Source organism: Podarcis pityusensis (assembly GCF_964106645.2).
Source record: "Podarcis pityusensis genome assembly, contig: HAP1_SCAFFOLD_348, whole genome shotgun sequence".
Taxonomy (NCBI): Eukaryota; Metazoa; Chordata; class Lepidosauria; order Squamata; family Lacertidae; genus Podarcis; species Podarcis pityusensis.
The window spans coordinates 18,967-44,236 of record NW_028293206.1 but is presented as its reverse complement, the minus strand read 5'-3'; the positions used below and the strand labels follow the sequence as shown (position 1 = coordinate 44,236).

Sequence of the window (25,270 nt, the reverse complement as noted above, 5' to 3'; positions counted from 1 at the left end):
GCACATAGAGGGTTGGGTTGGGCTTGGAGTTTCCTTGTTAAAGGAAGCTTACGCGGGCGTAAATTGACCTGGCACAGAAGTAAGAAGGGGGAAAAACAAAGCGACTGAAACGAGGGAGGGCATTTAAAACCGGACTCAGATAATTGCTGGCTATGGAAGCTTCTACCTTTCATAACATTTTTCTTAGAAGGAACACCATATTCTCATAGTCATATAGTCATAATACTTCCAAGGATTCCTCGGAACAACAACACTTTTCTCTCAGAAGGAGACCTACCTAAGGCTTAATGAAATGCAGGGAGACTCTACAGACATTGGCTCAGCTCCAATGAGAAGGGCGGAGGGGTGAGGGATCCGGGGGTCAATCTAGTCTGACCCCGCTGAGGATTGCGAATTGTCCTCTGGCCTCAGCCTCTCTCGTTTTTATCCGTCTCCAATGGGGGATGGGAAGCAGGGCATCAGTAAATGATAAGAATGGTCAGGATGGTATTTCTTTTCCCTACCAGGCGGGTCAGTAGTCTGGAAATCAATAAATAATAATCATCTGATACGATACGTCCTACAGTTTAGAAACATATTAATTAATATTGATATGGAATTGTGAGAACCGGGCCAGGCGGCATTTCCCCCACCACACCGGGGAAAAGGCCGAGCGGGTGGCTCTGGGCCTGTTGGATTTCCGACCACCAGCGCCCCAAGCTTACCTGTCTCGGCCATGCTGTACCAGGCGCAGAGCTCACATGCTGAGGCCGCGTCGCTCAGGGTGGGGGAGTGGAGTCGGGCGGGGGCAGCAGGCGGCTTGGCTCGTTGCTCCGAGGTGCTCATGTACCAGCCGGAGGGGAGGTCGGGGGCACCAGGTCAAAGGGGTGCTCTAACTGCTAAGCAATAATACTTCCCCTCCCTTCAAATGAAGCACATTTACCCTGGTTGGTGCCCAGCGTGTGGTCGAAGGGGGGGTCGGCGGCGCACACCCAGCCTCCGCCCTGGCCTGGGCGCCACCGGTACCCAGACGTGCTGATGTCCTCCCAGCCGCAGGTGGGGCCTTCCAAGTTGAGGGCCAAGGCGGCGCCCGGCGGCGCCAACCCATTCCGGTAGCCTGGAAGGAGAAGGAATCAGGCGCCCTGAGCAAGCTACAGTTCCCAGTATTCTGGGCACCAAGTGCCCTTAGGAGACCCCTGTTCTCTCCCCCCCCCCCATGAGCTACAGTTCCCAGAGTTCTCTAAGAAGAGAAATGGGCTTGGGAACTGTAGTTCTGTCAAGGGAATCGCAACCCTCAATGCCCAGAGCAAGCAATCATTTCCAGGGTGCTTTGGGGGGACATTGTGGGAACTGTAGTTTGTTCAGTTTCCCAAGGAGACCCTCTCAGAGCTAGAACTCCCAGCGTTCCATTGGAAAGGCTGTGCTGAATATTCTCCTCCCGTAGGAAACTACAGTTCCCAGGGTGCTTTGAGGGATGCTAAGATGGGTTAAATCACACTCTACGAGGGGAATCGAGGCACGTCTCCCCGATTCCTTTGGCGACGCCAAAACTTACTGCAATGGCTCTCGTCGGAGCAATCCCAGGACCCCATTCCTCAACGCACGCGCACAGCAGCCCCAGCAACAATAAAAATCTCGGCAGCAATAGGTCGGCCTTTTGGCCAATCACAGGTCGGGCTGTGGGCGGAGCCAGCCATTTGGCGCTTTTTCAGTACAGTACAGTAAAGTATTTTTATTTATTTGATTGGGGTAGGGCAGCACCTTCTGGCTTCACCCATGTTAGTGAGGTTTGTCCCCTTTTTCCTTTTCGTGTTAGGCTATCTAAAGGTGACAAAGCAATGTGTTGAAAACTTAATTTCTTCCGCTGAACCATTGCTTTCACCAAGTAATTACTCAAGACACCAACTCTTTCACCTATCGATTTATCCCCATAATCCAAGCGGAGATTAATTAGCATCCAAAAGTGGTACACTTGCACGTTACATCTTAAGATAAATGTTTTGGAAAAGGCATACATTTTAAAAAGATAATTAATTTGCAAGCAAATAATTGAATGCCCGGTCAATTAGATAGGCAGTGAGCTGGCTGATTTGTCTAATGGAGCATCCAAAAACCCAGGTTGGGTCTAGAAGACCCAGTTTGCTCCCTCCCCCCAGCCTTAATGGCAACCCGCCATTGCTTTCCGTTTGATTTTTTTAACAGATACTCTGAATTGAACACCACAAGAATAAACGGGGATCAGCCCCTGCTGTAGTGGCCAGCACTAAAAGCCATTTGAGTAATTCAGATTAATAAAGTAGGAATAATTAATATTTGCAAACCAGCACCTTCACAGCAGTTTTGGACACTTGCAGCAGCTTGCAATGTTAAGAGAGGTGCTCTAAATAAAAGCACTTTCTACATTTATGAGCCTTCAGAGTAGGCTCATGTTTTTTCCTTTGCCGGGAGGTATAAATGTGCAACCACCCCGAGAACTTTAGGCAGCACTTCCTCTGCTCTCAGTCAGCAAAAGGGGATGGCAAGGGGCGCTTCATGGCGTAACTTAACTTGCGGCGGCAGGAGAAGTGTGGATCCCTCAGCCGTACCTAAATAGCCTTCAAAGTGCCATTTAAGAGTGCAGCATCTAGCTGTGCTGTGGACACAAAGGTTGTGAGGTTGATCCCCGTAAGGGACACCTGCAAATTCCTGCCTTGTAGCAGGTTGGACTAGATGACCCTTGGGGTCCCTTCCCAACATATACTCACCCACTCACCCACCATCTTTGGAAAGTGCTTCCGAAAGAAGAGCAATAGCATTCCTTTAAGTTAGTTGTAGTTGTCGGCATGCAGAGGGTCGCAAGGCCAGCTGGGTAGCCCCAGTTGGGTCGTCTCCTTCCAGCCGTCCCGCTGCGAAGACCCATCTGCCTCTGCTCCGATGGGCTTCAATAACATGATGAAGATTTCAGGGGAAAATACACCAGCGCTCAAAAGATTTTATAAATGCCTCAAAAAATGTATAAATGTAGTTTTTTGGGTGGAAAAACGAGGTTTAGGAAACCTAAATTTTCAGCGTTAGGGCATGATGCAATCAAAAGTTTTCGATGGTGAAAATTATTGCAAAGAGATGTTCTTTCTCAATAAAGAATCAAATGTATGGGTCTCTTATGTAGTGTAACCACAAGACTACAGATGCAGTGGGTTTTTTGGACATTGTGCTGGTTACAACTTTCCTACGATCCATAGCTGTAAAAGAAAAAATGAATGAAACAAAGTTCATCTTAAAATCTAAAATAAAATTGGTTATTACGGGGTTGTTGTTTTTCAAAAGGGACGCGGGTGGCGCTGTGGGTAAAAGCCTCAGCGCCTAGGACTTGCCGATCGAAAGGTCGGTGGTTCGAATCCCCGCGGCGGGGTGCGCTCCCGTCGCTCGGTCCCAGCGCCTGCCAACCTAGCAGTTCGAAAGCACCCCCGGGTGCAAGTAGATAAATAGGGGCCGCTTACTAGCGGGAAGGTAAACGGCGTTTCGTCTGCTGCGCTGGCTCGCCAGATGCAGCTTGTCACGCTGGCCACGTGACCCGGACCTGTCTTCGGACAGCGCTGGCTCCTGGCCTCTAGAGTGAGATGAGCGCACAACCCTAGAGTCTGTCAAGACTCGCCCGCACGGGCAGGGGTACCTTTACCTTTACCTTTACCTGTTTTTCAAAAGTGCACACTTGTTTTTCAGTTTGGGGCATCTAAAACTATGAAAATTGGCTTATATAGTTTGAGTTTCTGACACTGCTCAACTGCATACTTAATAAAATGTTGATGCAAAACAAATGAACTTAGTGGTTAACACTGAGGCCTATCTCTTTCTCTAGAATGCGTATGATTGGCGTTTGCACTGCCTCGCTTGGTTCTCTTGGCCTGGGGCATTTTTTTGGCTTGGCCTGGTCATGGAGTATTGCAGTTGCTCTGGGCATTTACATTGGCATTGCTCCGGATCATCTTTAAAACAGCCTTGAGAGATCTCCTGTAAGTACCACTTCCTCTTGCATTGTAATGTGCTAGTTTGTTGTTTACATCAATCAGGGCTGGCCAATTTGTGGCCCAGATCTGGCCCCTCATGCCATGAGAAGTGGCTCACCAGCCCTGAGCAGCTTTATTTCCTGATCTGGTCAGGAAATAAAACAAAAGCGCACATAGAGGGTTGGGTTGGGCTTGGAGTTTCCTTGTTAAAGGAAGCTTACGCGGGCGTAAATTGACCTGGCACAGAAGTAAGAAGGGGGAAAAACAAAGCGACTGAAACGAGGGAGGGCATTTAAAACCGGACTCAGATAATTGCTGGCTATGGAAGCTTCTACCTTTCATAACATTTTTCTTAGAAGGAACACCATATTCTCATAGTCATATAGTCATAATACTTCCAAGGATTCCTCGGAACAACAACACTTTTCTCTCAGAAGGAGACCTACCTAAGGCTTAATGAAATGCAGGGAGACTCTACAGACATTGGCTCAGCTCCAATGAGAAGGGCGGAGGGGTGAGGGATCCGGGGGTCAATCTAGTCTGACCCCGCTGAGGATTGCGAATTGTCCTCTGGCCTCAGCCTCTCTCGTTTTTATCCGTCTCCAATGGGGGATGGGAAGCAGGGCATCAGTAAATGATAAGAATGGTCAGGATGGTATTTCTTTTCCCTACCAGGCGGGTCAGTAGTCTGGAAATCAATAAATAATAATCATCTGATACGATACGTCCTACAGTTTAGAAACATATTAATTAATATTGATATGGAATTGTGAGAACCGGGCCAGGCGGCATTTCCCCCACCACACCGGGGAAAAGGCCGAGCGGGTGGCTCTGGGCCTGTTGGATTTCCGACCACCAGCGCCCCAAGCTTACCTGTCTCGGCCATGCTGTACCAGGCGCAGAGCTCACATGCTGAGGCCGCGTCGCTCAGGGTGGGGGAGTGGAGTCGGGCGGGGGCAGCAGGCGGCTTGGCTCGTTGCTCCGAGGTGCTCATGTACCAGCCGGAGGGGAGGTCGGGGGCACCAGGTCAAAGGGGTGCTCTAACTGCTAAGCAATAATACTTCCCCTCCCTTCAAATGAAGCACATTTACCCTGGTTGGTGCCCAGCGTGTGGTCGAAGGGGGGGTCGGCGGCGCACACCCAGCCTCCGCCCTGGCCTGGGCGCCACCGGTATCCAGACGTGCAGATGTCCTCCCAGCCGCAGGTGGGGCCTTCCAAGTTGAGGGCCAAGGCGGCGCCCGGCGGTGCCAACCCATTCCGGTAGCCTGGAAGGAGAAGGAATCAGGCGCCCTGAGCAAGCTACAGTTCCCAGTATTCTGGGCGCCAAGTGCCCTTAGGAGACCCCTGTTCTCTCCCCCCCCCCCATGAGCTACAGTTCCCAGAGTTCTCTAAGAAGAGAAATGGGCTTGGGAACTGTAGTTCTGTCAAGGGAATCGCAACCCTCAATGCCCAGAGCAAGCAATCATTTCCAGGGTGCTTTGGGGGGACATTGTGGGAACTGTAGTTTGTTCAGTTTCCCAAGGAGACCCTCTCAGAGCTAGAACTCCCAGCGTTCCATTGGAAAGGCTGTGCTGAATATTCTCCTCCCGTAGGAAACTACAGTTCCCAGGGTGCTTTGAGGGATGCTAAGATGGGTTAAATCACACTCTACGAGGGGAATCGAGGCACGTCTCCCCGATTCCTTTGGCGACGCCAAAACTTACTGCAATGGCTCTCGTCGGAGCAATCCCAGGACCCCATTCCTCAACGCACGCGCACAGCAGCCCCAGCAACAATAAAAATCTCGGCAGCAATAGGTCGGCCTTTTGGCCAATCACAGGTCGGGCTGTGGGCGGAGCCAGCCATTTGGCGCTTTTTCAGTACAGTACAGTAAAGTATTTTTATTTATTTGATTGGGGTAGGGCAGCACCTTCTGGCTTCACCCATGTTAGTGAGGTTTGTCCCCTTTTTCCTTTTCGTGTTAGGCTATCTAAAGGTGACAAAGCAATGTGTTGAAAACTTAATTTCTTCCGCTGAACCATTGCTTTCACCAAGTAATTACTCAAGACACCAACTCTTTCACCTATCGATTTATCCCCATAATCCAAGCGGAGATTAATTAGCATCCAAAAGTGGTACACTTGCACGTTACATCTTAAGATAAATGTTTTGGAAAAGGCATACATTTTAAAAAGATAATTAATTTGCAAGCAAATAATTGAATGCCCGGTCAATTAGATAGGCAGTGAGCTGGCTGATTTGTCTAATGGAGCATCCAAAAACCCAGGTTGGGTCTAGAAGACCCAGTTTGCTCCCTCCCCCCAGCCTTAATGGCAACCCGCCATTGCTTTCCGTTTGATTTTTTTAACAGATACTCTGAATTGAACACCACAAGAATAAACGGGGATCAGCCCCTGCTGTAGTGGCCAGCACTAAAAGCCATTTGAGTAATTCAGATTAATAAAGTAGGAATAATTAATATTTGCAAACCAGCACCTTCACAGCAGTTTTGGACACTTGCAGCAGCTTGCAATGTTAAGAGAGGTGCTCTAAATAAAAGCACTTTCTACATTTATGAGCCTTCAGAGTAGGCTCATGTTTTTTCCTTTGCCGGGAGGTATAAATGTGCAACCACCCCGAGAACTTTAGGCAGCACTTCCTCTGCTCTCAGTCAGCAAAAGGGGATGGCAAGGGGCGCTTCATGGCGTAACTTAACTTGCGGCGGCAGGAGAAGTGTGGATCCCTCAGCCGTACCTAAATAGCCTTCAAAGTGCCATTTAAGAGTGCAGCATCTAGCTGTGCTGTGGACACAAAGGTTGTGAGGTTGATCCCCGTAAGGGACACCTGCAAATTCCTGCCTTGTAGCAGGTTGGACTAGATGACCCTTGGGGTCCCTTCCCAACATATACTCACCCACTCACCCACCATCTTTGGAAAGTGCTTCCGAAAGAAGAGCAATAGCATTCCTTTAAGTTAGTTGTAGTTGTCGGCATGCAGAGGGTCGCAAGGCCAGCTGGGTAGCCCCAGTTGGGTCGTCTCCTTCCAGCCGTCCCGCTGCGAAGACCCATCTGCCTCTGCTCCGATGGGCTTCAATAACATGATGAAGATTTCAGGGGAAAATACACCAGCGCTCAAAAGATTTTATAAATGCCTCAAAAAATGTATAAATGTAGTTTTTTGGGTGGAAAAACGAGGTTTAGGAAACCTAAATTTTCAGCGTTAGGGCATGATGCAATCAAAAGTTTTCGATGGTGAAAATTATTGCAAAGAGATGTTCTTTCTCAATAAAGAATCAAATGTATGGGTCTCTTATGTAGTGTAACCACAAGACTACAGATGCAGTGGGTTTTTTGGACATTGTGCTGGTTACAACTTTCCTACGATCCATAGCTGTAAAAGAAAAAATGAATGAAACAAAGTTCATCTTAAAATCTAAAATAAAATTGGTTATTACGGGGTTGTTGTTTTTCAAAAGGGACGCGGGTGGCGCTGTGGGTAAAAGCCTCAGCGCCTAGGACTTGCCGATCGAAAGGTCGGTGGTTCGAATCCCCGCGGCGGGGTGCGCTCCCGTCGCTCGGTCCCAGCGCCTGCCAACCTAGCAGTTCGAAAGCACCCCCGGGTGCAAGTAGATAAATAGGGGCCGCTTACTAGCGGGAAGGTAAACGGCGTTTCGTCTGCTGCGCTGGCTCGCCAGATGCAGCTTGTCACGCTGGCCACGTGACCCGGACCTGTCTTCGGACAGCGCTGGCTCCTGGCCTCTAGAGTGAGATGAGCGCACAACCCTAGAGTCTGTCAAGACTCGCCCGCACGGGCAGGGGTACCTTTACCTTTACCTTTACCTGTTTTTCAAAAGTGCACACTTGTTTTTCAGTTTGGGGCATCTAAAACTATGAAAATTGGCTTATATAGTTTGAGTTTCTGACACTGCTCAACTGCATACTTAATAAAATGTTGATGCAAAACAAATGAACTTAGTGGTTAACACTGAGGCCTATCTCTTTCTCTAGAATGCGTATGATTGGCGTTTGCACTGCCTCGCTTGGTTCTCTTGGCCTGGGGCATTTTTTTGGCTTGGCCTGGTCATGGAGTATTGCAGTTGCTCTGGGCATTTACATTGGCATTGCTCCGGATCATCTTTAAAACAGCCTTGAGAGATCTCCTGTAAGTACCACTTCCTCTTGCATTGTAATGTGCTAGTTTGTTGTTTACATCAATCAGGGCTGGCCAATTTGTGGCCCAGATCTGGCCCCTCATGCCATGAGAAGTGGCTCACCAGCCCTGAGCAGCTTTATTTCCTGATCTGGTCAGGAAATAAAACAAAAGCGCACATAGAGGGTTGGGTTGGGCTTGGAGTTTCCTTGTTAAAGGAAGCTTACGCGGGCGTAAATTGACCTGGCACAGAAGTAAGAAGGGGGAAAAACAAAGCGACTGAAACGAGGGAGGGCATTTAAAACCGGACTCAGATAATTGCTGGCTATGGAAGCTTCTACCTTTCATAACATTTTTCTTAGAAGGAACACCATATTCTCATAGTCATATAGTCATAATACTTCCAAGGATTCCTCGGAACAACAACACTTTTCTCTCAGAAGGAGACCTACCTAAGGCTTAATGAAATGCAGGGAGACTCTACAGACATTGGCTCAGCTCCAATGAGAAGGGCGGAGGGGTGAGGGATCCGGGGGTCAATCTAGTCTGACCCCGCTGAGGATTGCGAATTGTCCTCTGGCCTCAGCCTCTCTCGTTTTTATCCGTCTCCAATGGGGGATGGGAAGCAGGGCATCAGTAAATGATAAGAATGGTCAGGATGGTATTTCTTTTCCCTACCAGGCGGGTCAGTAGTCTGGAAATCAATAAATAATAATCATCTGATACGATACGTCCTACAGTTTAGAAACATATTAATTAATATTGATATGGAATTGTGAGAACCGGGCCAGGCGGCATTTCCCCCACCACACCGGGGAAAAGGCCGAGCGGGTGGCTCTGGGCCTGTTGGATTTCCGACCACCAGCGCCCCAAGCTTACCTGTCTCGGCCATGCTGTACCAGGCGCAGAGCTCACATGCTGAGGCCGCGTCGCTCAGGGTGGGGGAGTGGAGTCGGGCGGGGGCAGCAGGCGGCTTGGCTCGTTGCTCCGAGGTGCTCATGTACCAGCCTGAGGGGAGGTCGGGGGCACCAGGTCAAAGGGGTGCTCTAACTGCTAAGCAATAATACTTCCCCTCCCTTCAAATGAAGCACATTTACCCTGGTTGGTGCCCAGCGTGTGGTCGAAGGGGGGGTCGGCGGCGCACACCCAGCCTCCGCCCTGGCCTGGGCGCCACCGGTACCCAGACGTGCTGATGTCCTCCCAGCCGCAGGTGGGGCCTTCCAAGTTGAGGGCCAAGGCGGCGCCCGGCGGCGCCAACCCATTCCGGTAGCCTGGAAGGAGAAGGAATCAGGCGCCCTGAGCAAGCTACAGTTCCCAGTATTCTGGGCGCCAAGTGCCCTTAGGAGACCCCTGTTCTCTCCCCCCCCCCCATGAGCTACAGTTCCCAGAGTTCTCTAAGAAGAGAAATGGGCTTGGGAACTGTAGTTCTGTCAAGGGAATCGCAACCCTCAATGCCCAGAGCAAGCAATCATTTCCAGGGTGCTTTGGGGGGACATTGTGGGAACTGTAGTTTGTTCAGTTTCCCAAGGAGACCCTCTCAGAGCTAGAACTCCCAGCGTTCCATTGGAAAGGCTGTGCTGAATATTCTCCTCCCGTAGGAAACTACAGTTCCCAGGGTGCTTTGAGGGATGCTAAGATGGGTTAAATCACACTCTACGAGGGGAATCGAGGCACGTCTCCCCGATTCCTTTGGCGACGCCAAAACTTACTGCAATGGCTCTCGTCGGAGCAATCCCAGGACCCCATTCCTCAACGCACGCGCACAGCAGCCCCAGCAACAATAAAAATCTCGGCAGCAATAGGTCGGCCTTTTGGCCAATCACAGGTCGGGCTGTGGGCGGAGCCAGCCATTTGGCGCTTTTTCAGTACAGTACAGTAAAGTATTTTTATTTATTTGATTGGGGTAGGGCAGCACCTTCTGGCTTCACCCATGTTAGTGAGGTTTGTCCCCTTTTTCCTTTTCGTGTTAGGCTATCTAAAGGTGACAAAGCAATGTGTTGAAAACTTAATTTCTTCCGCTGAACCATTGCTTTCACCAAGTAATTACTCAAGACACCAACTCTTTCACCTATCGATTTATCCCCATAATCCAAGCGGAGATTAATTAGCATCCAAAAGTGGTACACTTGCACGTTACATCTTAAGATAAATGTTTTGGAAAAGGCATACATTTTAAAAAGATAATTAATTTGCAAGCAAATAATTGAATGCCCGGTCAATTAGATAGGCAGTGAGCTGGCTGATTTGTCTAATGGAGCATCCAAAAACCCAGGTTGGGTCTAGAAGACCCAGTTTGCTCCCTCCCCCCAGCCTTAATGGCAACCCGCCATTGCTTTCCGTTTGATTTTTTTAACAGATACTCTGAATTGAACACCACAAGAATAAACGGGGATCAGCCCCTGCTGTAGTGGCCAGCACTAAAAGCCATTTGAGTAATTCAGATTAATAAAGTAGGAATAATTAATATTTGCAAACCAGCACCTTCACAGCAGTTTTGGACACTTGCAGCAGCTTGCAATGTTAAGAGAGGTGCTCTAAATAAAAGCACTTTCTACATTTATGAGCCTTCAGAGTAGGCTCATGTTTTTTCCTTTGCCGGGAGGTATAAATGTGCAACCACCCCGAGAACTTTAGGCAGCACTTCCTCTGCTCTCAGTCAGCAAAAGGGGATGGCAAGGGGCGCTTCATGGCGTAACTTAACTTGCGGCGGCAGGAGAAGTGTGGATCCCTCAGCCGTACCTAAATAGCCTTCAAAGTGCCATTTAAGAGTGCAGCATCTAGCTGTGCTGTGGACACAAAGGTTGTGAGGTTGATCCCCGTAAGGGACACCTGCAAATTCCTGCCTTGTAGCAGGTTGGACTAGATGACCCTTGGGGTCCCTTCCCAACATATACTCACCCACTCACCCACCATCTTTGGAAAGTGCTTCCGAAAGAAGAGCAATAGCATTCCTTTAAGTTAGTTGTAGTTGTCGGCATGCAGAGGGTCGCAAGGCCAGCTGGGTAGCCCCAGTTGGGTCGTCTCCTTCCAGCCGTCCCGCTGCGAAGACCCATCTGCCTCTGCTCCGATGGGCTTCAATAACATGATGAAGATTTCAGGGGAAAATACACCAGCGCTCAAAAGATTTTATAAATGCCTCAAAAAATGTATAAATGTAGTTTTTTGGGTGGAAAAACGAGGTTTAGGAAACCTAAATTTTCAGCGTTAGGGCATGATGCAATCAAAAGTTTTCGATGGTGAAAATTATTGCAAAGAGATGTTCTTTCTCAATAAAGAATCAAATGTATGGGTCTCTTATGTAGTGTAACCACAAGACTACAGATGCAGTGGGTTTTTTGGACATTGTGCTGGTTACAACTTTCCTACGATCCATAGCTGTAAAAGAAAAAATGAATGAAACAAAGTTCATCTTAAAATCTAAAATAAAATTGGTTATTACGGGGTTGTTGTTTTTCAAAAGGGACGCGGGTGGCGCTGTGGGTAAAAGCCTCAGCGCCTAGGACTTGCCGATCGAAAGGTCGGTGGTTCGAATCCCCGCGGCGGGGTGCGCTCCCGTCGCTCGGTCCCAGCGCCTGCCAACCTAGCAGTTCGAAAGCACCCCCGGGTGCAAGTAGATAAATAGGGGCCGCTTACTAGCGGGAAGGTAAACGGCGTTTCGTCTGCTGCGCTGGCTCGCCAGATGCAGCTTGTCACGCTGGCCACGTGACCCGGACCTGTCTTCGGACAGCGCTGGCTCCTGGCCTCTAGAGTGAGATGAGCGCACAACCCTAGAGTCTGTCAAGACTCGCCCGCACGGGCAGGGGTACCTTTACCTTTACCTTTACCTGTTTTTCAAAAGTGCACACTTGTTTTTCAGTTTGGGGCATCTAAAACTATGAAAATTGGCTTATATAGTTTGAGTTTCTGACACTGCTCAACTGCATACTTAATAAAATGTTGATGCAAAACAAATGAACTTAGTGGTTAACACTGAGGCCTATCTCTTTCTCTAGAATGCGTATGATTGGCGTTTGCACTGCCTCGCTTGGTTCTCTTGGCCTGGGGCATTTTTTTGGCTTGGCCTGGTCATGGAGTATTGCAGTTGCTCTGGGCATTTACATTGGCATTGCTCCGGATCATCTTTAAAACAGCCTTGAGAGATCTCCTGTAAGTACCACTTCCTCTTGCATTGTAATGTGCTAGTTTGTTGTTTACATCAATCAGGGCTGGCCAATTTGTGGCCCAGATCTGGCCCCTCATGCCATGAGAAGTGGCTCACCAGCCCTGAGCAGCTTTATTTCCTGATCTGGTCAGGAAATAAAACAAAAGCGCACATAGAGGGTTGGGTTGGGCTTGGAGTTTCCTTGTTAAAGGAAGCTTACGCGGGCGTAAATTGACCTGGCACAGAAGTAAGAAGGGGGAAAAACAAAGCGACTGAAACGAGGGAGGGCATTTAAAACCGGACTCAGATAATTGCTGGCTATGGAAGCTTCTACCTTTCATAACATTTTTCTTAGAAGGAACACCATATTCTCATAGTCATATAGTCATAATACTTCCAAGGATTCCTCGGAACAACAACACTTTTCTCTCAGAAGGAGACCTACCTAAGGCTTAATGAAATGCAGGGAGACTCTACAGACATTGGCTCAGCTCCAATGAGAAGGGCGGAGGGGTGAGGGATCCGGGGGTCAATCTAGTCTGACCCCGCTGAGGATTGCGAATTGTCCTCTGGCCTCAGCCTCTCTCGTTTTTATCCGTCTCCAATGGGGGATGGGAAGCAGGGCATCAGTAAATGATAAGAATGGTCAGGATGGTATTTCTTTTCCCTACCAGGCGGGTCAGTAGTCTGGAAATCAATAAATAATAATCATCTGATACGATACGTCCTACAGTTTAGAAACATATTAATTAATATTGATATGGAATTGTGAGAACCGGGCCAGGCGGCATTTCCCCCACCACACCGGGGAAAAGGCCGAGCGGGTGGCTCTGGGCCTGTTGGATTTCCGACCACCAGCGCCCCAAGCTTACCTGTCTCGGCCATGCTGTACCAGGCGCAGAGCTCACATGCTGAGGCCGCGTCGCTCAGGGTGGGGGAGTGGAGTCGGGCGGGGGCAGCAGGCGGCTTGGCTCGTTGCTCCGAGGTGCTCATGTACCAGCCTGAGGGGAGGTCGGGGGCACCAGGTCAAAGGGGTGCTCTAACTGCTAAGCAATAATACTTCCCCTCCCTTCAAATGAAGCACATTTACCCTGGTTGGTGCCCAGCGTGTGGTCGAAGGGGGGGTCGGCGGCGCACACCCAGCCTCCGCCCTGGCCTGGGCGCCACCGGTACCCAGACGTGCTGATGTCCTCCCAGCCGCAGGTGGGGCCTTCCAAGTTGAGGGCCAAGGCGGCGCCCGGCGGCGCCAACCCATTCCGGTAGCCTGGAAGGAGAAGGAATCAGGCGCCCTGAGCAAGCTACAGTTCCCAGTATTCTGGGCGCCAAGTGCCCTTAGGAGACCCCTGTTCTCTCCCCCCCCCCCATGAGCTACAGTTCCCAGAGTTCTCTAAGAAGAGAAATGGGCTTGGGAACTGTAGTTCTGTCAAGGGAATCGCAACCCTCAATGCCCAGAGCAAGCAATCATTTCCAGGGTGCTTTGGGGGGACATTGTGGGAACTGTAGTTTGTTCAGTTTCCCAAGGAGACCCTCTCAGAGCTAGAACTCCCAGCGTTCCATTGGAAAGGCTGTGCTGAATATTCTCCTCCCGTAGGAAACTACAGTTCCCAGGGTGCTTTGAGGGATGCTAAGATGGGTTAAATCACACTCTACGAGGGGAATCGAGGCACGTCTCCCCGATTCCTTTGGCGACGCCAAAACTTACTGCAATGGCTCTCGTCGGAGCAATCCCAGGACCCCATTCCTCAACGCACGCGCACAGCAGCCCCAGCAACAATAAAAATCTCGGCAGCAATAGGTCGGCCTTTTGGCCAATCACAGGTCGGGCTGTGGGCGGAGCCAGCCATTTGGCGCTTTTTCAGTACAGTACAGTAAAGTATTTTTATTTATTTGATTGGGGTAGGGCAGCACCTTCTGGCTTCACCCATGTTAGTGAGGTTTGTCCCCTTTTTCCTTTTCGTGTTAGGCTATCTAAAGGTGACAAAGCAATGTGTTGAAAACTTAATTTCTTCCGCTGAACCATTGCTTTCACCAAGTAATTACTCAAGACACCAACTCTTTCACCTATCGATTTATCCCCATAATCCAAGCGGAGATTAATTAGCATCCAAAAGTGGTACACTTGCACGTTACATCTTAAGATAAATGTTTTGGAAAAGGCATACATTTTAAAAAGATAATTAATTTGCAAGCAAATAATTGAATGCCCGGTCAATTAGATAGGCAGTGAGCTGGCTGATTTGTCTAATGGAGCATCCAAAAACCCAGGTTGGGTCTAGAAGACCCAGTTTGCTCCCTCCCCCCAGCCTTAATGGCAACCCGCCATTGCTTTCCGTTTGATTTTTTTAACAGATACTCTGAATTGAACACCACAAGAATAAACGGGGATCAGCCCCTGCTGTAGTGGCCAGCACTAAAAGCCATTTGAGTAATTCAGATTAATAAAGTAGGAATAATTAATATTTGCAAACCAGCACCTTCACAGCAGTTTTGGACACTTGCAGCAGCTTGCAATGTTAAGAGAGGTGCTCTAAATAAAAGCACTTTCTACATTTATGAGCCTTCAGAGTAGGCTCATGTTTTTTCCTTTGCCGGGAGGTATAAATGTGCAACCACCCCGAGAACTTTAGGCAGCACTTCCTCTGCTCTCAGTCAGCAAAAGGGGATGGCAAGGGGCGCTTCATGGCGTAACTTAACTTGCGGCGGCAGGAGAAGTGTGGATCCCTCAGCCGTACCTAAATAGCCTTCAAAGTGCCATTTAAGAGTGCAGCATCTAGCTGTGCTGTGGACACAAAGGTTGTGAGGTTGATCCCCGTAAGGGACACCTGCAAATTCCTGCCTTGTAGCAGGTTGGACTAGATGACCCTTGGGGTCCCTTCCCAACATATACTCACCCACTCACCCACCATCTTTGGAAAGTGCTTCCGAAAGAAGAGCAATAGCATTCCTTTAAGTTAGTTGTAGTTGTCGGCATGCAGAGGGTCGCAAGGCCAGCTGGGTAGCCCCAGTTGGGTCGTCTCCTTCCAGCCGTCCCGCTGCGAAGACCCATCTGCCTCTGCTCCGATGGGCTTCAATAACATGATGAAGATTTCAGGGGAAAATACACCAGCGCTCAAAAGATTTTATAAATGCCTCAAAAAATGTATAAATGTAGTTTTTTGGGTGGAAAAACGAGGTTTAGGAAACCTAAATTTTCAGCGTTAGGGCATGATGCAATCAAAAGTTTTCGATGGTGAAAATTATTGCAAAGAGATGTTCTTTCTCAATAAAGAATCAAATGTATGGGTCTCTTATGTAGTGTAACCACAAGACTACAGATGCAGTGGGTTTTTTGGACATTGTGCTGGTTACAACTTTCCTACGATCCATAGCTGTAAAAGAAAAAATGAATGAAACAAAGTTCATCTTAAAATCTAAAATAAAATTGGTTATTACGGGGTTGTTGTTTTTCAAAAGGGACGCGGGTGGCGCTGTGGGTAAAAGCCTCAGCGCCTAGGACTTGCCGATCGAAAGGTCGGTGGTTCGAATCCCCGCGGCGGGGTGCGCTCCCGTCGCTCGGTCCCAGCGCCTGCCAACCTAGCAGTTCGAAAGCACCCCCGGGTGCAAGTAGATAAATAGGGGCCGCTTACTAGCGGGAAGGTAAACGGCGTTTCGTCTGCTGCGCTGGCTCGCCAGATGCAGCTTGTCACGCTGGCCACGTGACCCGGACCTGTCTTCGGACAGCGCTGGCTCCTGGCCTCTAGAGTGAGATGAGCGCACAACCCTAGAGTCTGTCAAGACTCGCCCGCACGGGCAGGGGTACCTTTACCTTTACCTTTACCTGTTTTTCAAAAGTGCACACTTGTTTTTCAGTTTGGGGCATCTAAAACTATGAAAATTGGCTTATATAGTTTGAGTTTCTGACACTGCTCAACTGCATACTTAATAAAATGTTGATGCAAAACAAATGAACTTAGTGGTTAACACTGAGGCCTATCTCTTTCTCTAGAATGCGTATGATTGGCGTTTGCACTGCCTCGCTTGGTTCTCTTGGCCTGGGGCATTTTTTTGGCTTGGCCTGGTCATGGAGTATTGCAGTTGCTCTGGGCATTTACATTGGCATTGCTCCGGATCATCTTTAAAACAGCCTTGAGAGATCTCCTGTAAGTACCACTTCCTCTTGCATTGTAATGTGCTAGTTTGTTGTTTACATCAATCAGGGCTGGCCAATTTGTGGCCCAGATCTGGCCCCTCATGCCATGAGAAGTGGCTCACCAGCCCTGAGCAGCTTTATTTCCTGATCTGGTCAGGAAATAAAACAAAAGCGCACATAGAGGGTTGGGTTGGGCTTGGAGTTTCCTTGTTAAAGGAAGCTTACGCGGGCGTAAATTGACCTGGCACAGAAGTAAGAAGGGGGAAAAACAAAGCGACTGAAACGAGGGAGGGCATTTAAAACCGGACTCAGATAATTGCTGGCTATGGAAGCTTCTACCTTTCATAACATTTTTCTTAGAAGGAACACCATATTCTCATAGTCATATAGTCATAATACTTCCAAGGATTCCTCGGAACAACAACACTTTTCTCTCAGAAGGAGACCTACCTAAGGCTTAATGAAATGCAGGGAGACTCTACAGACATTGGCTCAGCTCCAATGAGAAGGGCGGAGGGGTGAGGGATCCGGGGGTCAATCTAGTCTGACCCCGCTGAGGATTGCGAATTGTCCTCTGGCCTCAGCCTCTCTCGTTTTTATCCGTCTCCAATGGGGGATGGGAAGCAGGGCATCAGTAAATGATAAGAATGGTCAGGATGGTATTTCTTTTCCCTACCAGGCGGGTCAGTAGTCTGGAAATCAATAAATAATAATCATCTGATACGATACGTCCTACAGTTTAGAAACATATTAATTAATATTGATATGGAATTGTGAGAACCGGGCCAGGCGGCATTTCCCCCACCACACCGGGGAAAAGGCCGAGCGGGTGGCTCTGGGCCTGTTGGATTTCCGACCACCAGCGCCCCAAGCTTACCTGTCTCGGCCATGCTGTACCAGGCGCAGAGCTCACATGCTGAGGCCGCGTCGCTCAGGGTGGGGGAGTGGAGTCGGGCGGGGGCAGCAGGCGGCTTGGCTCGTTGCTCCGAGGTGCTCATGTACCAGCCTGAGGGGAGGTCGGGGGCACCAGGTCAAAGGGGTGCTCTAACTGCTAAGCAATAATACTTCCCCTCCCTTCAAATGAAGCACATTTACCCTGGTTGGTGCCCAGCGTGTGGTCGAAGGGGGGGTCGGCGGCGCACACCCAGCCTCCGCCCTGGCCTGGGCGCCACCGGTACCCAGACGTGCTGATGTCCTCCCAGCCGCAGGTGGGGCCTTCCAAGTTGAGGGCCAAGGCGGCGCCCGGCGGCGCCAACCCATTCCGGTAGCCTGGAAGGAGAAGGAATCAGGCGCCCTGAGCAAGCTACAGTTCCCAGTATTCTGGGCGCCAAGTGCCCTTAGGAGACCCCTGTTCTCTCCCCCCCCCCCCATGAGCTACAGTTCCCAGAGTTCTCTAAGAAGAGAAATGGGCTTGGGAACTGTAGTTCTGTCAAGGGAATCGCAACCCTCAATGCCCAGAGCAAGCAATCATTTCCAGGGTGCTTTGGGGGGACATTGTGGGAACTGTAGTTTGTTCAGTTTCCCAAGGAGACCCTCTCAGAGCTAGAACTCCCAGCGTTCCATTGGAAAGGCTGTGCTGAATATTCTCCTCCCGTAGGAAACTACAGTTCCCAGGGTGCTTTGAGGGATGCTAAGATGGGTTAAATCACACTCTACGAGGGGAATCGAGGCACGTCTCCCCGATTCCTTTGGCGACGCCAAAACTTACTGCAATGGCTCTCGTCGGAGCAATCCCAGGACCCCATTCCTCAACGCACGCGCACAGCAGCCCCAGCAACAATAAAAATCTCGGCAGCAATAGGTCGGCCTTTTGGCCAATCACAGGTCGGGCTGTGGGCGGAGCCAGCCATTTGGCGCTTTTTCAGTACAGTACAGTAAAGTATTTTTATTTATTTGATTGGGGTAGGGCAGCACCTTCTGGCTTCACCCATGTTAGTGAGGTTTGTCCCCTTTTTCCTTTTCGTGTTAGGCTATCTAAAGGTGACAAAGCAATGTGTTGAAAACTTAATTTCTTCCGCTGAACCATTGCTTTCACCAAGTAATTACTCAAGACACCAATTCTTTCACCTATCGATTTATCCCCATAATCCAAGCGGAGATTAATTAGCATCCAAAAGTGGTACACTTGCACGTTACATCTTAAGATAAATGTTTTGGAAAAGGCATACATTTTAAAAAGATAATTAATTTGCAAGCAAATAATTGAATGCCCGGTCAATTAGATAGGCAGTGAGCTGGCTGATTTGTCTAATGGAGCATCCAAAAACCCAGGTTGGGTCTAGAAGACCCAGTTTGCTCCCTCCCCCCAGCCTTAATGGCAACCCGCCATTGCTTTCCGTTTGATTTTTTTAACAGATACTCTGAATTGAACACCACAAGAATAAACGGGGATCAGCCCCTGCTGTAGTGGCCAGCACTAAAAGCCATTTGAGTAATTCAGATTAATAAAGTAGGAATAATTAATATTTGCAAACCAGCACCTTCACAGCAGTTTTGGACACTTGCAGCAGCTTGCAATGTTAAGAGAGGTGCTCTAAATAAAAGCACTTTCTACATTTATGAGCCTTCAGAGTAGGCTCATGTTTTTTCCTTTGCCGGGAGGTATAAATGTGCAACCACCCCGAGAACTTTAGGCAGCACTTCCTCTGCTCTCAGTCAGCAAAAGGGGATGGCAAGGGGCGCTTCATGGCGTAACTTAACTTGCGGCGGCAGGAGAAGTGTGGATCCCTCAGCCGTACCTAAATAGCCTTCAAAGTGCCATTTAAGAGTGCAGCATCTAGCTGTGCTGTGGACACAAAGGTTGTGAGGTTGATCCCCGTAAGGGACACCTGCAAATTCCTGCCTTGTAGCAGGTTGGACTAGATGACCCTTGGGGTCCCTTCCCAACATATACTCACCCACTCACCCACCATCTTTGGAAAGTGCTTCCGAAAGAAGAGCAATAGCATTCCTTTAAGTTAGTTGTAGTTGTCGGCATGCAGAGGGTCGCAAGGCCAGCTGGGTAGCCCCAGTTGGGTCGTCTCCTTCCAGCCGTCCCGCTGCGAAGACCCATCTGCCTCTGCTCCGATGGGCTTCAATAACATGATGAAGATTTCAGGGGAAAATACACCAGCGCTCAAAAGATTTTATAAATGCCTCAAAAAATGTATAAATGTAGTTTTTTGGGTGGAAAAACGAGGTTTAGGAAACCTAAATTTTCAGCGTTAGGGCATGATGCAATCAAAAGTTTTCGATGGTGAAAATTATTGCAAAGAGATGTTCTTTCTCAATAAAGAATCAAATGTATGGGTCTCTTATGTAGTGTAACCACAAGACTACAGATGCAGTGGGTTTTTTGGACATTGTGCTGGGTACAACTTTCCTACGATCCATAGCTGTAAAAGAAAAAATGAATGAAACAAAGTTCATCTTAAAATCTAAAATAAAATTGGTTATTACGGGGTTGTTGTTTTTCAAAAGGGACGCGGGTGGCGCTGTGGGTAAAAGCCTCAGCGCCTAGGACTTGCCGATCGAAAGGTCGGTGGTTCGAATCCCCGCGGCGGGGTGCGCTCCCGTCGCTCGGTCCCAGCGCCTGCCAACCTAGCAGTTCGAAAGCACCCCCGGGTGCAAGTAGATAAATAGGGGCCGCTTACTAGCGGGAAGGTAAACGGCGTTTCGTCTGCTGCGCTGGCTCGCCAGATGCAGCTTGTCACGCTGGCCACGTGACCCGGACCTGTCTTCGGACAGCGCTGGCTCCTGGCCTCTAGAGTGAGATGAGCGCACAACCCTAGAGTCTGTCAAGACTCGCCCGCACGGGCAGGGGTACCTTTACCTTTACCTTTACCTGTTTTTCAAAAGTGCACACTTGTTTTTCAGTTTGGGGCATCTAAAACTATGAAAATTGGCTTATATAGTTTGAGTTTCTGACACTGCTCAACTGCATACTTAATAAAATGTTGATGCAAAACAAATGAACTTAGTGGTTAACACTGAAGCCTATCTCTTTCTCTAGAATGCGTATGATTGGCGTTTGCACTGCCTCGCTTGGTTCTCTTGGCCTGGGGCATTTTTTTGGCTTGGCCTGGTCATGGAGTATTGCAGTTGCTCTGGGCATTTACATTGGCATTGCTCCGGATCATCTTTAAAACAGCCTTGAGAGATCTCCTGTAAGTACCACTTCCTCTTGCATTGTAATGTGCTAGTTTGTTGTTTACATCAATCAGGGCTGGCCCCTCATGCCATGAGAAGTGGCTCACCAGCCCTGAGCAGCTTTATTTCCTGATCTGGTCAGGAAATAAAACAAAGCGCACATAGAGGGTTGGGTTGGGGTTGCTGTTGTCTCTATTAAAAAATGTGGGCTATCATTTTTTTGTGTGCTTCCCCTCTGGTCATTCGCGGAACAATCACCCGCTTCCTTATGTATGGGTAAAAATGGCCAGAGAGAATTCATAAGATCTTTAACATGCTCTCTTTTCCCCCCCAAATAATATTTATTATTTTTAGTTGATAAACATAAGAAAAGAGAAGACATTACCAATAATAATGACAAACAAAAAATAGGAGAAAAAGAGAAAAAAGAAAAAATACATACATATTACCACTTAATTAAAATTAAGTACCATCCATCTTCATAAACATAGTATTTGTATGTAGTGTGTAGCAGTTTCCAATATCAGTTTTCAAAAGACCATATCACAGTCCTAATCATATTACATCGCTTTCCTTATCTTACATTTTCTTATTTATAAATTTAATTCCATTTTAATCCTATGCCTATTTGTTCCTTTCATGTGGTTACATCTTTAATATTACAATATTTATTCAAATAGTCTTTAAATTTCTTCCAATCTTCTTGGTGTTCCTCTTCTTTCTCGTTGCAGATTCTCCTGGTGAGGTCAGCCAGCTCCATAAACTCCATCATCTTCATCTGCCATTCTTCTACCGTTGGTAATTCTTGTGTTTTCTTTTGGGTGGTGGAACTACAGATAACAGGCCGAGGAATATCCCGTTGTTGTTTTACATAACCTTTAAATGTTTACTTCTTTTTATTTATAGAGTGGTCATACAGGAGATTCAACTCATTCTCAAAGATGGACATCTCTAGTTAGTTAAAGGGATTTATACTACAGATGACTCTCCGAGTCATATTGTTGAAATTAAACTCGACAAAGTTGTTCCTCTGAAGGTAAATCAAACTTCTTTTTTCGCAACTGAAAAATATAGCTGCATTATACATATGGGTTTTATTTCAATTCAACCATTTATTTGCTGGTTAACATTTTAGGAAGCACTCTTATAGACAAGAAGCTGGTGTCAAGCAAGATTGCTGTAAATTATACCGGCATAAAAGGACGCGGGTGGCGCTGTGGGTTAAACCACATAGCCTAGGACTTGCTGATCAGAAGGTCAGCGGTTCGAATCCCCGCGACGGGGTGAGCTCCCGTTTCTTGGTCCCTGCTCCTGCCAACCTAGCAGTTCGAAAGCACGTCAGAGTGCAAGTAGATAAATAGGTACCGGCGGGAAGGTAAACGGCGTTTCTGTGCACTGCTCTGGTTCGCCAGAAGCAGCTTGGTCATGCTGGCCACATGACCCAGAAGCTGTACACCGGCTCCCTCGGCCAATAGAGCGAGATGAGCGCCACAACCCCAGAGTCGGCCACGACTGGACCTAATGGTCAGGGGTCCCTTTACCTTTCTACCGGCATAAAGTATTCCAGCTCCAAACTCCATTTAGGAGTGGGGCTACTGTGGATTGAGCACACACACAAAAATCCCGAACATTTTTCACAGTTTTCAAAAAAATCCTCCTAGATTTCACCTTTGGAATCTCGGGCATGTCCTAAGGTGGTGTAGCTCTGCTGCCATGGAAACATTCTGCCTCGGCCAGGAATCCACTGGTTCCAAATGTGCTTTTCCTGGAGGCTCTTGCTATTGGAGAATTTTCATCTTCTGTGTATTTTCCTGAAGTATTTTATTGAATGGACAGAATAGATATCTTCGGGATCAAGACTGCTTGATACGCTTTGAAAGACCACATTTAGTGCATTCTCCAGTTTTACCGTATGAATTGATAGCGTGCACAAATGTTTACAAATTCTACTTCTATAGCACCTAGTCAAGAAGTGTGGGATTATACTCCCCCCCCACCCTTTTTTGCTTCCTTTTTTATAATATTTTTTATTATTATTAATAAATTATAAAATGTACCACAAAGCATCATACAATCTTTTTACTTCCATCGGCACCTCTGATGATCCACCGTTTTAACCACTTCTTGTGCATTTTAACCACTTCTTATGCATTTCTTAACTTTATGTTGCCTTTATATCTCTTAACAAATCATCCTCCCCCTTGTCCATTTTTACAATACTTCTAATGATACTCACAAAACTTCTTGCAACCCTACAAACGTCGCCTGTTCTTCACAATCACATTTCAAATAGTCTGTGATTTTACTCCAGTCTTCCGTGAATTTCTGGTCTCGCCGGTTTCGAATCCTTCCTGTTAGTTTATCTAATTCTGCGTAGTCCATTAACGTCATCCTCCATTCTTCAATTGTCAGTAACTCTTCTTGCTTCCATTTTTGGGCCAATAATATTCTTGCTGCTGTTATTGCATGTAAAAAGAGCTTACATACCCTTTTTTGCTTCCAGACTGCCAACAAGCCGTGGCAGTGCATGAAAAGGAAAAGAGCAAACGAGTGAGCCTGTGCACATTTTGAAGCGCTCTTTTGCAAGAACTGTCTCAGTGGTGAGTATCTGTCAAGCGCGTTGCATTCCAACAGGGTCATCCTAATTTGTTCATCTAAAATTGGTTAATAGAATGTAAGCTAAAGCAGATTTTAAATCAACGCTGCTTGCAATATGCTGTGCCTGCACAAAACCATTGTGTGCAATGCCTTTCTGAATGTCAAGCTGGTGTGTCTTTTTGAGATGAATGGCAAACCTCTGTATTTGTGGCAGGGTAGAACTGGGATACTTCAGATCAGTGTGATGAGCCATCAAGAGTTGCAGGTCTAAATGTTCCCTAGGTTATAATTTGTGCTCAGTTTCCAGTATTACTCCAGCCACCAACCCTAACCCATTGGTTACTGCTGACCTGATAGTGGCTATAGTATAAAGTGTTTGATTTTTGATTATTTATGGACCACAGTCATTCCTGGCTATGCCTGCTTAGTTGCTAAATGTAGCCTGAATGTGCTGCCTTGACTGTTTGCATACATGCTGAGTGTTCTCTTGGATTTTAGTTGTAGCCGGTTGTAGACCTGTGCCTTTTGCTTCACTTTTCTTAGGCTGCTGAGGCCTAGCACCCAACAGTTTTATTATTGGTTTGTGATCACTTATTCAAATATCTTTGTGAAACTTCTGGTTTTGGCAGCATGGCTGTGCTGATCATAGTCTCTCCATTGCTTTGGGGGCTAGAAAGAAAGCTCTAGCTTTAGCATTCCTTTTATACCGTACTTTGCAAATCTAAAATGCTAATATGTAGGAATTTCAGTACTACTTTCTTTCCTTTTATCTCTCTTCTTAAAAGAATGACAATCCAGAGAGCTTGCTTAACAGTTTCCTTGTTTAACTAGCTTCCTTGATAGCCTATATTCCATGACTTACTTGAAAATCTCAACTAAATTTTATTCCTGAAGTTGTTTTTTAAAAAATTAATTTTAAAAAAATTCAGTTATCAATCTGGTAAGAAACAAAAAAAAAAAAAATTCCTTCCAGTAGCACCTTACCAACTAAGCTTGTTATTGGTATGAGCTTTCGTGTGCATGTACACGTCTTCAGATACGAAGTATCAACCTGGTAAGAGTTACAGATAGGTAGCCGTGTTGGTCTGCCATAGTCAAAATAAAAAAAATCCTTCCAGTAGCACCTTTAAGACCAACTAAGTTAGTTCTTGGTATGAGCTTTCGTGTGCAAGCACACTTCTTCAGATACACTGAAACAGAAGTTGCCAGATCCTTCTATATAGTGAGAAGGTGGGGAGGGGTATTACTCAGAAGGGTGGTGGGAATGGGAGATTGGCAGATAGCTGGGATGAGCCTGCTGACGACTCTTAACGACTGTAATGGGTCTTACAGGAAAAGGCAAGGGGTGAGAAGGTGAGAAATGGCTTAGTCATGTATAATGGGATAAGAATCCAATGTCTTTGTTCAAACCAGGTCTCTCCATGGTTTTAAGTTTGGTAATGAGTTGCAATTCAGCAGCTTCTCTTTCCAGTCTATTTCTGAAATTCCTTTGTAGTAAAACAGCTACTTTGAGATCTTGTATAGAATGTCCTGGGAGATTGAAGTGTTCTCCTACTGGTTTCTCTGTTTTGTGATTCTTGATGTCAGATTTATGTCCATTTATTCTTTGGCGTAAGGTTTGGCCTGTTTGTCCAATATAGAGAGCTGAAGGACACTGTTGGCATTTGATGCCATACACAATGTTAGATGATGAGCAATTGAATAGTCCCGAGATGGTATGTGTGATGTTGTTGGGGCCAGTAATGGTGTTGTCCGGGTGTATGTGGCAGCAAAGTTGGCATCTGGGTTTATTGCAGGCTCTGGTGCCAGTGTCCGTGTTAAGTCTGGTTGTAGTATTATTGTGGGTTAGGAGTTGTTTAAGATTGGGTGGCTGTCTGCAGGCAATGAAAGGTCTTCCTCCCAGAGCTTGAGAAAGAGAACTGTCATTGTCCAGGAGAGGTTGTAGATCTCTGATGATGCGTTGTACTGTTTTAACTTGGGAGCTGTATGTGATGACTAGAGGTGTTCTGTTATTTTCTTTTTTGGGTCTGTCTTGCAGCAAGTTCTCTCTGGGTATAAGTCTGGCTCTGTTGATCTGTTGTCTAACTTCATCTGCTGGGTATTTTAGTTCTGAAAAGGTTTGCTGTAGATCTCTTAGGTGAGAGTCTCTGTCTGTAGAATTGGAACAGATGCGGCTGTAAC

The 25,270-nt window shown here is 47.4% G+C and overlaps 1 long non-coding RNA gene across 1 annotated transcript; it reads right to left on the bottom strand.

Moving 5' to 3' along the window:
- Positions 1-2,844: 2,844 nt before the first annotated feature.
- On the bottom strand, positions 2,845-19,394 carry LOC308469212. Its single transcript, XR_013982029.1, has 5 exons — positions 19,261-19,394; positions 15,126-15,299; positions 10,992-11,165; positions 6,858-7,031; positions 2,845-2,897 (listed from the first exon to the last, which is right to left on the bottom strand). It is a non-coding gene; the product is annotated as an uncharacterized lncRNA (long non-coding RNA).
- Positions 19,395-25,270: the final 5,876 nt, after the last annotated feature.